The sequence below is a fragment of the Amia ocellicauda genome, chromosome 9, assembly GCF_036373705.1.
Source record: "Amia ocellicauda isolate fAmiCal2 chromosome 9, fAmiCal2.hap1, whole genome shotgun sequence".
NCBI classification, from domain to species: domain Eukaryota; kingdom Metazoa; phylum Chordata; class Actinopteri; order Amiiformes; family Amiidae; genus Amia; species Amia ocellicauda.
Window position 1 is genome coordinate 32,965,791 of NC_089858.1, and position 12,958 is coordinate 32,978,748.

The 12,958-nt window shown below is 44.1% G+C and overlaps 1 protein-coding gene across 2 annotated transcripts in view; it reads right to left on the minus strand.

The window, feature by feature from the left end:
* kat6a (K(lysine) acetyltransferase 6A) overlaps positions 1-916 on the minus strand; it is a 30,321-nt gene extending 29,405 nt beyond the window's left edge. For both annotated transcript variants that reach the window (XM_066714156.1, XM_066714154.1), the window contains exon 1: positions 779-916. The gene's annotated coding sequence lies outside the window, so the exon portion shown is untranslated. The remainder of the gene's footprint in view (positions 1-778) is intronic.
* Positions 917-12,958: the final 12,042 nt, after the last annotated feature.

Sequence of the window (12,958 nt, forward strand, 5' to 3'; positions counted from 1 at the left end):
CGATTTTCCCAACCTGCACTTCTCTCCACTTCTACACCGGCTCCCTGTGTTTACAAATATCTGCTGCTGCTCCTCTCGCCCAACTTTGCCACGAAAACGTACAATAACAGACAACGCTGCCAATGTTGTCGATAGATATGATTTAAACACAGCAGCGAGGGTATCCATATCGGTGATACACACCCTGCCGACGCAAAAACAATGACGCTCTTCCCGCAACGTCCGGGGGATTTGAAACAACAACAACAACGACCTGGCACGCCACCCACATCTGCCACCCGGGCTCAGCCAGCCGCCCCAACTGCGAGTCCGAGGCTGCAGGGCCTACCTCTCCGCTCGGCTCCCCCTGGTCGGTCAGCGAGGATAGTGTGCCTTCCCGAGACTGGGGAGGAAACTAGGCCGCACGACCTCGCCGTCACAGCCTCGGCCATGAGTATGCGCTGCCCCCCCGCCCGTCGGCTCCCTCCTCACTCACTCACTCACTCACTCACCCCCTCCCTCTCTCTCTCTTCCTCCCTCCCATTCGCTCGCAGTGCCCGCGGTGCAGCAGCGAGAAGGCCGTTGTGGCGAGGTAGGCCTCGATTCCCTCACACACACACACACACACACACAGACATATACACACACCCCCCTTCTCTTCTCCTCTCTTCTCCTCTCCTCTCTCTCCCTCTCTCTTTCTCGGTTCCCAGAAAGCCAGGACGGGTTCGGGTCGTCTTGTTGAAGGGTAGTCCCGGCAAGCCCCCTGTGGAAACCGGCCGCAAGGCTTCAAGGTACTCACCGGGCTTTCGGGTAGAGTCTCCGGGAACAATGTGCCGAGAACGGGTCGAAGAAGGGACAACAACAACACCAAAATTGCAGCCAGGGACTAGAGCCTCCACAGCCGCCGCCATCTTTGAGTGAAACGGGAGCCTGCCTAGTGGGGGGAGGGGGAGAGCGGGGCCAAGGGAGCGTCTACATTGTACAAACTCTGTACATCGGGGAGGGGAGGGGGACGGAGAGAGGGAAGGAGGAGGGATGGATGGGGAAGGAGGGAGAGAGGCGGAGGAGGGGGGCAGCAACTGGAGAAGGACAGCGAGAGTCTCCGTGTACACATAAAATGGAAGGAGACAGCGAAGACAGCCCGTCTCTCTCACACAGCGCAGGGCGAGCGCGTTAGGGAGCGTCTGCAAGTGTGCAGGTCAGGAGTGGGTAACGTCGTGGAACAAGAACAATATATATATTTATTTATTTATATATACATCAAAGCATCGGATTGTGGTTGTAACGCAGAGGGTATTTAAAGATCAAAGACACCGAGCCCCCCTCAACTTCCCTCCCTCCCTCCCTCCCTCTCCTCCTTTCTGCATTGCTTTTATAAACCTGGAAGCACAGTCGCGTCCAGCCTTCAGAGAAAAGAGAGGAGGAACAGGCAGAGACAGAAAGAGAGAGAGAGAGAGAGAGAGAGAGGCGCCAGAGAGCATCAGTGTAACACACCCGCCGCCTCTCCCTCTTCCTCTCAGCCACACACACAGATCTCACACTCGCCCACTGCATACTGGGACATTTTAGGACACGAAAGGCATTATTATGATGATGATGATACTTATTCAATGTATTGTATTAATGTATGTGTATATATGTTATATATTGTTGTACTCTTTGACTTGAGATAAAATTAAGATTTTTGTATTATTATTACTGTTAATGGAGACCCCAACAGAAAGTCGCAAATAAGTTCAACTGTTACTAAATCTGGTACTATTAACATAAAATAATATAAATTAAAACTTAAGATAGAAAATAATAATATTAATAATAATAGCCTAATAATAATAATACAAATTGTATTCATAGTATTTAAACAAAATGTTAAGTGGTCTCTTAATTTTTTCCAGCGCTATATATATATATATATATATATATATATATATATATATATATATATAGGCTCTGTATGCCACCAGAATACATTTGAAAGGAAAAAAATCAAGATGTGCTTTAAGTGTAGACTTTCATCTTTAATTTGAGGGTTTTTACATCCAAATTGGGTGAATGGTGTAGAAATTACACCCATTTTTATATGTGGTCCCTCCTATTTTAGGAGCTCTAAAGTAATTGGACAAACTGACATAATCATGAATTAAATTGTGAGTTTCAATACTTGGTTGCAAATCCTTTGCAGTCAATGACTGCCTGAAGTCTGGAACCCATAGACATCCACAGATGCTGGGTTTTTGCTATCTCTCTGATTGGTTTGTTTTGATTTCTAAGGCAAAACTGGAGGCAAACCCAGAAGAAACCCAGCATCTGGTGATGTCTATGGGTTCCAGACTTCAGGCATTCATTGACTGCGAGGATTTGCAACCAAGTATTGAAACTCACAGTTGAAGTCATGATTATATTAGATTGTCCAATTACTTTTGAGCCCCTAACATTGGGGGGACTACATACTGATTGTTTCCTTTCAAATCCATTGTAGTGGCGTACATAGACAAAATTATGACAATTGTGTCACTGTCCAAATATTTATGGACCTAACTGTGTATATATATATATATCTATATATATATAGATATATATATATACCGATCAGCCATAACATTATGACCACTGACAGGTGAAGTGAATAACACTGATAATCTCGTTATCATGGCACCTGTCAGTGGGTGGGATATATTAGGCAGCAAGTGAACATTTTGTCCTCAAAGTTGATGTGTTAGAAGCAGGAAAAATGGGCAAGCGTAAGGATCTGAGCGACTTTGACAAGGGCCAAATTGTGATGGCTAGACGACTGGGTCAGAGCATCTCCAAAACTGCAGCTCTTGCGGGGTGTTCCCGGTCTGCAGTTGTCAGTACCTATCAAAAGTGGTCCAAGGAAGGAAAAGCGGTGAACCGGCGACAGGGTCATGGGCGGCCAAGGCTCATTGATGCACGTGGGGAGCGAAGGCTGGCCCGTGTGGTCCGATCCAACAGACAGTAAGATAGAAAATAAGATAGAAAATCTTGTGGGATGTGCTGGACAAACAAGTCCGATCCATGGAGGCCCCACCTCGCAACTTACAGGACTTAAAGGATCTGCTGCTAACGTCTTGGTGCCAGATGCATGTGTGTGTCTGATTGTGTCAGCGTGTGCTAACGAGTGAGAGTGCATTGTGGGGTGAGTCCAGTCCAGATGCTGCTGTTGTCGTCTGTGTGAACCCGGGAGCTTCCTGCTGCAATTGGCCAACTGCCAACTTCCCCACCCCCCCACTGCCCCCCACCACCCCTCCCTTCCTGCCTCACACACAGAGTGGAGACACGGCGGAAATTTCCAGTCTGTCCTGCTGACACCCCCCCTCACTGCCACCCCCCCAGCACTGCCAAAACATAGGGGGATAGGCGGCAGCTGGGATGGCTGTCCCGAGGCCTGGCAGAGACAAGAGAGCCTGGGACGTGTCAGAGATGCCACCCAGGGGAGGAGAGCCACAATCAGCCAGACGGCCACCAGCACTGGGCCCAAGCAGCTGCTGTCACATTGTCTCACACTGTACCTCTCAGCCACCTCAACCGCTCCACCACCACCACATACACACCAGTGAACTCCAGTGTACCCCCACACTTACACTGCCCCCACAGGTAATCCACCACTCACTCCAGTCCAGCCCACAATAAAATTAATCCCTGCTTCAAACATCCCCCAGATTTGTGTGTTTATATACAGTACTGTGGAATAGTTTTGTAAAGTAAGAATGCTTTCAAAAATAGACATGTTAATAGACTATATTTATCAATTAACTAAATGCAAAGTGAGTGAACAGAAGAAAAATCTACATCAAATCCATATTTGGTGTGACCACCCTTTGCCTTCAAAACAGCATCAATTCTTCTAGGTACACTTGCACAAAGTCAGGGATTTTGTAGGCATATAGTCAGGTGTTTGATTAAACAATTATACCAAACAGGTGCTAATGATCATCAATTCAATATGTAGGTTGAAACACAATCATTAACTGAAACAGAAACAGCTGTGTAGGAGGAATAAAACTGGGTGAGGAACAGCCAAACTCAGCTAACAAGGTGAGGTTGCTGAAGAGAGTTTACTGTCAAAAGTCATAAACCATGGCAAGACTGAGCACCGCAACAAGACACAAGGTAGTTCTACTGCATCAGCAAGCTCTCTCCCAGGCAGACATTTCAAGGTAGACAGGGGTTTCCAGATGTGCTGTCCAAGCTCTTTTGAAGAAGCACAAAGAAACGGGCAATGTTGAGGACCGTAGACGCAGTGGTCGGCCAAGGAAACTTACTGCAGCAGATGAAAGTCACATCATGCTTACTTCCCTTCACAATCGGAAGATGTCCAGCAGTGCCATCAGCTCAGAATTGGCAGAAAACAGTGGGACCCTGGTACACCCATCTACTGTCCAGAGAAGTCTGGTCAGAAGTGGCCTTCATGGAAGACTTGCGGCCAAAAAGCCATTCCTCCAACGTGGCAACAAGGCCAGGTGTCTCAACTATGCATGAAAACACAGGAACTGGGGTGCAGAAAAATGGCAGCAGGTGCTCTGGACTGATGAGTCACAAGTTGAAATATCTGGCTGTAGCAGAAGACAGTTTGTTCACCGAAGGGCTGGAGAGCGGTACACGAATGAGTGTCTGCAGGCAACAGTGAAGCATGGTGGAGGTTCCTTGCAAGTTTGGGGCTGCATTTCAGCAAATGGAGTTGGGGATTTGGTCAGAATGAATGGTCTCCTCAATGCTGAGAAGTACAGGCAGATACTTTTCCATCATGCAATACCATCAGGGAGGCATCTGATTGGCCCCAAATTTATTCTGCAGCATGACAACGACCCCAAACATACAGCGACAGTCATTAAGAACTATCTTCAGCGTAAAAAGAAGAACAAGGAGTCCTGGAAGTGATGGTATGGCCCCCACAGAGCCCTGATCTCAACATCATCGAGTCTGTCTGGGATGACATGAAGAGAGAGAAGCAGCTGAGGCTGCCTAAATCCACAGAAGAACTGTGGTTAGTTCTCCAAGATGTTTGAGCCAACCTACCTGCCGAGTTCCTTCACAAACTGTGTGCAAAAAGTGAACCCATTAAATTCCCATCTCGAAGCTGATCACTGGAATTAGTTCATTCTCAGGATTCATCATTTCTTTGTCACCCCCCCCCTTCTCCCTTGGTGGTGTACTGTGGTAGAAATATGGTAAAGTCTAGTGTGGTGTACCATGTTATAAACTGTCACATGCAGTGTGCTATACTTTTAATTATCTGCTTAAGATTGCTTACAGTTTTTCTCAATCGCTTTGGCACAATTCTCGAATGAGAATTATTTTTTTCAAAACAATAAGATCTAATTTCTGAACAATTCGTTTCTTGTTCACACCAGATTTTAATTTCATATTAATTTAAGCAAATTGCACGTGTTTTGGCACATGTCTGCAAAAAGAGTGAGTACAATTGTCTACAATTTGCAAAATAACTACTAAGCACATGGCTTGCTGATCAAAACTGATGAGTTGATTCTGTGAAATTGTCATAATCATTCTTTCATCGTGTGAGCCATCACATGCAAAATGATCCATTCAACTATCAAAATCTGTCAGACATACATGTATATTCCATAAATATCTATGACATGGAATGTTTGTGATGTCTGCTAAATTGGCAAATGACCTGCCAGGTGACATAGTAATTAAATAGGAATCACAATCTTGCCAATCAACTGATCAAGTTTGGAAGCATATATATGGAGCTTGCCCAGAGCACAATCACTACTGTTTTTGAACATGGAGGAACATCACAACCCTGAACAGCAGCGACATGCTCATGGAAGAGAAATAAGAAGATGTGTAAGAATGCGTGGTGGTGGTGTTAGGGGAAGACATAATAGAGGAAGAGGTAGAAGGCAAAGAATAAGAGACCCTGATGAAATCAGAGGCACAACTGTGGACCATGTCATAAACCATGGTCTTACAATGGAAGAGGCTGGTCAGAGAGTACAGCCTATTGTAAACCGGTCCACAGTGTCATCAATTGTGCAAACATTCTGTAGGGAAAACGGGTAAATATGTACTTGTTCTTTACTTTTGTTACAGCATTTCATTCACAACAATACAACAACTATTGTAAAGGTAAATGCAAGTCTGAAAATCACAATGTACTGTAAGACATGTATGAGGAATACACAGTAATACAGCACAATTCGAATACAATATACTATCTGTAACATGATCTATTTGTGAATTCTACATGTCATATATAGGACTGCACAACAACCTCATGCTGGTGGCAGAGCAGCAGTATTCAGCCATCAGCAAGAACAAGAAATTTGCAACATGCTCATAGCCAACAATTCCATCAGGCTAAGAGATCCAAAGTGCAATCATAAATGACAACAATATCTTTGCAAATATCAATTCTGTCAGCATTTCCACTATAGACAGAGTTTTGGAAATGACTATGAAACAACTGTACAAGGTACTATTTGAGAGGAATAGTGACAGAGTGAAGGAGCTGTGGTACCAGTATGTCCAGGTAAACCATTGGTGTGCACATGATGTATTGTACAGGCAGTTTTAATGTACTTCTATGATCCCTGTATATATTTCTTGAAGTTGTAGATGCCAATAAGAACAGAAAACATTTCTACTTTACTAAACTGTCTGATTCTAGAATAGGCTATGTAAAACTAACTTTATATTTTGTTTCTGTGTTACTATATAGAGAATAATGTAGCTGGAAAGACATGAAACGACCCACATTTCTGTTTTTGTGGACGAGGCTGGGTTCAATCTGGCCATAGGCAGGAGACGTGGCTGCAATCTCACTGGACACCGAGCCACAACTGGCACACCAGGCCAACTTGGGGGCAATATTACAATGTCTACTGCCATTTCTGAGACTGGTGTGAGCACACATTCAACACATTGGGCCCAAGAACACCCAACTTCTCCTGGCCTTCCTAAATACACTTTACAGAGACGTAATACCAGAACATGAAAGAGGTTTAATTAGAACAGATTTGCCAAATTATATAATTGTGTGGGATAATGTCAGCTTGCACCAAACCAACATTGTTAGGGAATGGTTTGCTGCGCATGAAAGGATAACAATGGAGTTCCTTCCACCATACTCCCCATTCCTGAATCCGATAGAGTTTTTTTCAGAGTGGAGAGGTGGAAAGTATATGACTATCGGGCACAAGATCAGCTGTCTCTGTTAGATGCCATGAATGCTGGTTGTGAGGACATCACAGGCGATCATTGCAGGGGATGGTTGTGCCACTCAAGGAGATGTTTTCCCCCATTGCATCACAAGGGAAAACGTCAGATGTGATGTTGACGAAAATCTCTGGCCAGACCAACAAGAGCGACAGGGTGTCCACTAAGAAGATGGGAACTTGTAGTGTTATGTACTGTGAGGAGGTACAATTAATTGTTTTTTTACAGAACTACCACAGGTTTTTTCATTATTGCAGGGTTTTTTTGGGGTCTTTTTTGGCATGGAAGTCATTTTGTGGCAAATTTTCTGTTCACTATGTATGACTTTACATTTAAGAAATATGTCAAAATGGACATGCAAATGTGAATTTTCTGTTTACATGTAATACATTGCTACAAAAATAATTGACTGTACACATACAACTGTGCATATCCTTTTTCTGTGTACTACACTATTGACTTTTCCCAGTAAACTTTTCCCTACTGTTGAAATCGGTATCTAAAAAGCTTAGTGTGATACATAATAGCATTCAGCTAGACAAAATTGACATTATAGTACATTAAGCAGTCCGTGTCAACAAAAAAGTAGAACAAAACTGAAATTTGTATATAACAAATATTTCCAAGGTTGACTGCCGGGGTGAAAAAACATCTAAACATTTTGACCAGTACGGCTCACACAATGACAAAACTTTTCATTGTGGTGGCATTGGCCAATTTACTGACAGCATAACTAGGTTTTGAAACATTAATTAAATGTTTTGGGTGAGTTGCTACATTTTTCAGACATGCAATAGAGTTGTGATGTCCAATAAAACCGTTGTGACAATTGCACTTACAGTTTAGAGAATGTTAAGACTGTTTAAAAAAATGAGCCGAAGCTGTTAAGAAAAACTGAAAAACACCAACACAACAACCAGTGATGAACTAGTAAAATAATCATAATAAACCAGACAGACCAAATGTGATGACACACCCTCATCCCCTGCAACATTTTTATTACCAACTGACACAGTGAGTGACTGACTGATGAAGTGACTGACTGGCACACTGACAGACTGATACACTGACACACTGACTGACTGACTGGCACACTGACAGACTGATACACTGACACACTGACTGATACACTACTGACACACCGACTGACTGACTGAGTCACGTGTTGGGAGGTTTATTAGTCTGTATGTGAGAACACTGTGAGAGTATTGCTATTACAGGATGATGATGATGATAATGGTTATTAATAATACTGTTTTAGTCCTGTACAGTATTTTTGTTCTCAATGAAACTTGTGTATGTGTGTGCAGTGTGCAGCTTGTATTTGAATTGGGTCAGTGCAGTAATCCCATATTGTTCCTGTCACCTGACCCATCCTGCTCTTCCTCTGCAGGATCAGGCTCCCACTTCAATTGTGAGTGGGTTTGTGTGCATTGCTGTGTGTGTGTGTGTGTGTGTGTGTGTCTTAGTGTGTGAGAGCTCTCTGGCCTTCTTCCACACTGTGCAGAAGTGAATTGTGCTCTTGCCGTTCTGCCACTCAGGTACAGACACAGAGAGAAGAGCTGGTTTTAATTACCAGAGGAAGGGGCGGGAGAGAGAGAATGAAAGGGAAAGAGGAGTTCATCTCTCTATCTCTCTCCTCTCTCTGTCTCTGTCTCCCCCTTTGCAACAGTTTGCCAAGCCAGTATTATAAGCCTATAGAGGGAGAGGGAGCGGGACAGAGTCACAGAACCACTCCAGTGTTTCCTCCGCCCCTCTCTCTGCCCCAGCTGGGGATCTCGACCCTCCCAGGGGGGGTTGCCACGGTGACAGGAGGCCACACGACTTGGGGGGCGTCGGCTCGGTGAAAGGACCCCATTGTTCGCCTGCTAAGCCGTCTTCACTGTGCCCGTCTGCTGGGGGGGGGGGGTAAGACTGCTACACTCACACTGACACACCCACATGGTCACACAGATACACACTGGGAAACGGACACGGACTTCAGTACTAACACTGACTCAACGTCATGCTGACCCACTGACACACTAACACTGATGCATTCAGCCTGCTCTGCCTGTCCTGTCACTATCTGTGTAAATGAGGTCCAATCACAACAGAGGTCCTCCAGATATGGGTCTATTGGGTGTATTGTCGAAATGTTCCACCTGGGGGCGACAGGGACAAACAATTGCGAATTTGCCCGGCCGCTGTCCGGCTCTCCAGCCCTACCTAGTGGGTATTGTTGGGATTGTCCCAAGTCGCAAATGCATGTATCGTAGCACTGAAAGGTGAAGATCGCCCTGCCCTGCCACACGCAAAATCTGCTGCCAGACAAATTAAAAAATAAAAGAAAGTAGGCAAAATGCTGGGAAGCGATTATTGACACAATTTCCCCACTACACAAGTTCTAGGTTTGTCAAAATCTATGCGATCAGCGCCGCGGTTTTCTCCAGCAGTTAGTTTGCCACTTGCGCATGCGCAGAGAGTCCTTGAAATAGGCGCTTTCTTGCCTGTCCTGGCGGTATTTCTCGGTGATTATTTGCTATAATGTAGGAGAAATCACCTTCTGCTCTCATAGTTTCAAAACATTGGTCAATTTCTACCTTGCTCTGTGACAAACTGAGGTTTTGGACACTAAAAGAGGTAAATAGACGTTTAATATTATGTTTTATCTAAATACTGACGAAGTTTCGTGATGACGGACGCACTCTCGTCAAGCCAGCCGGCCGCAGTCTGGGGAAATGGCCGTCATTCTATCCGTTAAACTATCGCATTGAAATTGAAGTTCAGTTCATTCACAGCAGATAATATCAGAAATGTCATACGAAATTAAAAAGTCTTACATGTGTGATATAAATACTTTAATGTTGTGTGTCGTGTACCATGGTATAAACACAGTAATGCAGCATGTACTGTGGTATAAACACAGTAATGTAGCGTGTTGTGTACTGTGGTATAAACACAGTAATGTAGCGTGTTGTGTACTGTGGTATAAACACAGTAATGTAGTGTGTTGTGTACTGTGGTATAAACACAGTACTGTAGCGTGTTGTGTACTGTGGTATAAACACAGTAATGTAGCGTGTTGTGTACTGTGGTATAAACACAGTAATGTAGCGTGTTGTGTACTGTGGTATAAACACAGTAATGTAGTGTGTTGTGTACTGTGGTATAAACACAGTACTGTAGCGTGTTGTGTACTGTGGTATAAACACAGTAATGTAGCGTGTTGTGTACTGTGGTATAAACACAGTAATGTAGCGTGTCTGAAGGTTCCACCATTGTTTTCAGTGGCATTTTTGTATTATTATAACAATATCCGATTAAAACCCATATGTCATGTGTGTACAAGAGCGGGAGATGAGGCAGGCTTGTCTCAGGAGGCCTGGACCTCCTTGGGAACGTCCAGGAGCATGGGGAGAGATCTGGGAGCGTGACGGGGGTGCCGGTGCCACTGGCTCTGCTCAAGGAGAGATCAGTGGGTCAGGTAGTCATCAGCCCTCTGCATTCCCACAAGGAGGGATGGGTCCTCCTCCACAGAGACAGACAGAGCAGATAGGTGTCTGTCCTCCTCAACTCTCTTCTCATCATCCACACACCCTGCGTCAGAGGCTTGGACGGAGAGTGCATTCTCCAACCAAGAAGCCCTGCAGGAGGCGGCACTGACTGGCTGCATAGGGGAGGAGCCTTTTGTTGGTGGACGTTGTCCAGTGGCTCTGTATGAATGGTTGAGCAGGGAACATTCTTCGAACCATGGACAAAACGGGCAGAAGGAGCAAGCAGCCAGGACTTGGCGCTCTTGGTCGAGGCCAAGGCAAGCCACACCAGAAGCATGTGCGTCCACTGGTGTTAGTGTGGAAGGACACGGCTCACGAATAGCTCATTCCATCTCATCCCACAGATGCTCCATTGGATTCAGATCTGGTGACTGGGCAGGCCACTGCAGTGAGCTGAATTAACTTCCGTGCTCCCGGAACCATTCCTGGACAATCCCAGGCTTGTGACATGGGGAATTATCCTGCTGAAAGAACCCATTCACAGATGGCTACACTGCTGCCATGAAGGGATGCACCTGATGATGTTCATTTATCCTGTAGCATTCAAACGTTGCTCCTGTCATATCAAGGGACACAATGTGTGTCATTAAAACACACTCCACAACTTCATACACCAACACCAGCCTGCATTGTTGACACCTAGCAGGATGGATCCATGGGCTCCTGTGGTTTTTGCCATATCCTGCTCCTCCCATCATGTGTGAAACAGCAGGGACTGGGATTCAGTGGGTTTAGGCAGTGAGTGAATTTACTCACACCGCCAATTTTCCTATTAATTTCTCCTAAAGACTTATTTCTTTAAACACTTATGTATTTTATTGCAGTTTATTTCACAGCTCACTCGTTATCTGTCACGTATTTTTCAGGTAAATATTTTCTGCTAACACCTGCCCCCCCCCCCCAGGAATTGTTGCTCTTTGGCTTGTATCTCCAAAATGTAATCTGTTCTTGAAATGTTTATTCATATGCACATAGCTTGTTCTATATTTTGTTCGATTTGTTTTTATTCATTTTGTCTCGTGAATTGTATTTTTCAATTGCAATTTCAAGATGGCTGAAAAACAGTACATCTGATTGGTCTCCGAGCCTCCTCACTGGAAATGAATGGCTTTTGCGTTTCTCTACTGCCCACTGTGTGACCCCAGTGTGACCCCAGCCTAAGCCCCTTGAGGCGTAGCAGAGGCCCTCTACCAAACAGCTATATAAACAGAAAAGTATATGTATCTATAACCTATAACAACACAAATCTCTAATCAAAAAGGACAAGGAGACCCGTGTTGTGGAAACATAAAATTATGAATAAAAACAAGGTATTCATCAATTTCACTGAAGCAATTTGAAAGAGAGATGTTTAATGAAAACAACTTCTGTATGTGAGTTAAAATTTGAGGTACACAGCTGTGAGCCCCAAGAGAACAGCACAAGTGAGGAGGTTTATGTGCACTGGGGTATTTAAAGCAGGCAGGGGAGGGGCTGCCTGAGTGACAGCGCACAGCAGCCTATCAGCAGCTTTGCTTTAAAACTGCTCACTTTACCAATCCCCCTCTCTGGTATTCTCCTCTTGAAAAATAACATTGTTATTACATTAGGTAATTGTATGGTAGATGTGCCAGTAAGAACATCCAACAATTACACATTACATTTTTAAAAATGTAAAGCCATTAAATTAAATTACAGAAGTCAATGATTTCAATTAACAACGTACAATTAAAAACTGCCCTCTAAAAGAGATATGTTTGAGGAACATTTGTGATAACGTACAGATTATTAGGGGACCGCTGTAGTGTGAGAGAGTGCATCTACTTCCCACTAGCGAGTGGGTCCCTGCGCCAAGGGCTTCAACACATGCGCACCGCCTGTAAACTAAAAGGGATGCACATAACTATGCTAAAACTGAGGAAGTGGGTCCCATATTATTATGCTTCCATTATAAATTAATTTAAGAGTCAAGGAAAAGTTAAACCTTTAATAGCAAAAAAAAAGTTGTATACAGAACAGTGCGAAGAAAGATAAACCAAGATATATATTAAATACGTATTTATTCTTCAAACATGAATTTGAATGAAATAATTATTAATATATATACTCGGAATTTAGTTTTATGTACTACATAAAAATGCATAGCTACCTATTTTGATTATGAACAGCGTATCCATATACAATATATCACTTATACATAAAGGCAATATTACAAAATGAGGTAACAGCCAACGAGCTAACTGTAAAACTATTACGCG